The sequence below is a fragment of the Colobus angolensis genome, unplaced genomic scaffold (genome assembly GCF_000951035.1).
Source record: "Colobus angolensis palliatus isolate OR3802 unplaced genomic scaffold, Cang.pa_1.0 Scaffold38, whole genome shotgun sequence".
Classification (NCBI taxonomy): domain Eukaryota; kingdom Metazoa; phylum Chordata; class Mammalia; order Primates; family Cercopithecidae; genus Colobus; species Colobus angolensis.
In genome coordinates this window covers 926,978-929,762 of record NW_012117154.1, presented here as the reverse complement: position 1 = coordinate 929,762, position 2,785 = coordinate 926,978, and positions in this window count along the sequence as shown.

Here is a 2,785-nt window from a genome sequence, read left to right as displayed (position 1 = left end):
GGATGGTCTCGATCTCCTGACCTCGTGATCCGCCCGTCTCGGCCTCCCAAAGTGCTGGGATTACAGGCTTGAGCCACCGCGCCCGGCCTACTTTTATTTGTTTTTTTAAGAGACAGGATCTCACTCTGTCACCCAGGCTGGAAGGCAAAGGTGCGAATTCTACCACACTGCAGCCTTGGACTCAAGACTGGACTCAAGCAATCCTCCCACCTCCAGAGTAGCTGGGAATTACAGGTGCCTGCCACTGTGCCAGGCTAATTATCGTGTGTGTGTGTGTGTACACTGCAGGCTAAAAATATATATATATAATTATATAAACATATATAATTATGTAAATATATATATACACACACACACACACACACACATATATATATATATTTTTTTTTTTTTTAAAGAGATGAGGTCTTGCTATGTTTCCAGGCTGCTCTCAAACTTCAAGCAATCTTCCTGCCTCAGCCTCCCAAAGTTTGCTGGGATTACAGGCGTGAGCCACTGTGCCCAGTCTTTTACGGTAATTTTAAATTTATGAAATAATTTAAAATACAACTCATCTCATGCTCTCCGAATCCTGTGAGGTACAGGAGCCAGGCAGGTATTAATTACGCACTTTCACATATAAGGTGATTGAGGCACAGATAGCTAAAGTACTGGATCCCATACCACTGATAGCTGCATCACAGTCGCCCTGAGGGGCTTGTTAAAAATTCAGATTTAGGGCCAGGCGCGGTGGCTCACGTCTGTAATCCCAGCATTTTGGGAGGCCGAGACGGGCGGATCACAATGTCAGGAGATCGAGACCATCCTGGCCTACATGGTGAAACCCCGCCTCTACTAAAAAAATACAAAAAACTAGCCGGGCGAGGTAGCGGGCACCTGTAGTCCCAGGTTCTTGGGAGGCTGAGGCAGGAGAATGGCGTAAACCCGGAAGGCGGAGTTTGCAGTGAGCTGAGTCACTGAGTGCAGAGTCACTGCACTCCAACCTGGGAAACAGCGAGACTCTGTCCCAAAAAAAAAAAAAAAAAATTCAGATTCAGAAACACAACCATCAGAATCTCCAGAGGATAAGGCCTGAATCTATATTTTGAACAAGGACCCCAGGCAATTCTGAAACATGGCCAACTTTGGGTATTTAGAGTAAGAATTTGGAGCCCAAGAGGCCTGCAGATATTCAAGCAGCAGCTTCCTTTTACTGGACTAGTTTACTGAAGAGAACTATAGGTTCCTGCTACGGAAAAGAGACGTCACTTGGGACTAAATGTGTACTTAAGTGCTCCTAAGAAACCAGTGTGTAGCAAAGTTCTAACTACTCGTCACCAGACTTTTAATTAGAGGGGACAAAGGTGTAATCAGGGGTGGTTAGTTTTAGGTTTCTAATTCATTTCAGAACTTGTCTTTCAATATACTACCCATAGCATAACTTGTCAAAATAATTTACTTTTTGTATTAATTACATAACTCTTTGCTAAACAAAAATAAGGAAAAAGGGTCCCCAGAAATATACTAAGAAATAGCTTCATATATACTAGTTGTGTCAGAGACTCCAGTCATCATCTTCCATGGTAACAGTAGCCCCGCACATGATGGCTCGACTAGGTTACACCTCCTAGGCTCCCCTATGGCTGGGTATGGCCATGTGGCTAAGTTCGCAGGGAAAGAATGTGAAAACAAGCGCCACTTCAGGGCCTTAGGACACTGAGTGAGCATTTCTACTCTGCCTCTGCACCTTCTGAGCTAGTGCAGAGACAACACACAAGGACTATACCCTAGGGTACAGCGGAGGAACACGACGGAAAAAAAGGTGTGATTCCAAATGACCATGTGAGGCAGTCAGTGCCACCAACCTGGGCACTCACCCCAAGACGATTCTATGTTCTCAGAGCCATCAAATTGCTGGAACTGTTACAGTGGCTCAACTGTTTACCCCAATTCACTACTCTCTACAAGAAAACTGGAACTAATTCCTTCTCACAACTACATCAGTTGAGGACTTTCTAATGTGTTCACCATACTTGATGATAAAATTCTGGACCCTGAAGGGCTCTCAAAGGGTCGTCTACCAATTCTTCAAGTTTATAAACAATGAAAGTTGGGTCTATGGAAATTTTAAAACACGGTAGGTAGTAAGAATAGTGGACGCCAGGTCTCTCAACTTCCCAGTTCACTTTTTCCTCAATATTACGCTACAGACTAGATTCTAAAATCATAGAACAGAGAATTATATTTAAAAAAAAAAAAAAAAAACTTTGGATTAATTTCATTCACTGACTCAAAAAATAATCTACCCCAGCATCTGTCAATTGCCAAGCAATGTATTTTTAAGTGAATGGAGATTTCCAGAGGACTTCGGTTTTCCGGCTAGACTATGCCTTTAGCTCTCCTAAGCCTCGACAAATTACACAGAAAACGGACAAATACAAAGAAGTTAACATTACCTTTAAGGACAGAAAAATAACTCAAAATTTGAAAATTTTCTTTAAAGAAGATAATATATTAGAAACTCCTATTTCTCCCACTACTGCCCTCCATCCCCAACCCAAAAAAAGAAAAAAAGAGGCATTTTCATATATACCCAGCTCAAAGCCACAAACGAATAAACCCAGATAACAATATGCCTCCTATACCCCTTCCCCTTCCTAGAGGACAAGGGCACAGGGGCCCTGGGGTCCACCCACTTCACCTACTGGCCTGCACTACACAGAAAACAGATACATGGGACCAGGAGTCACTCCTAGGAGGAAAGACAGGAATGACTTAAGAACATGTCCCTGAGAGAACACCTCCT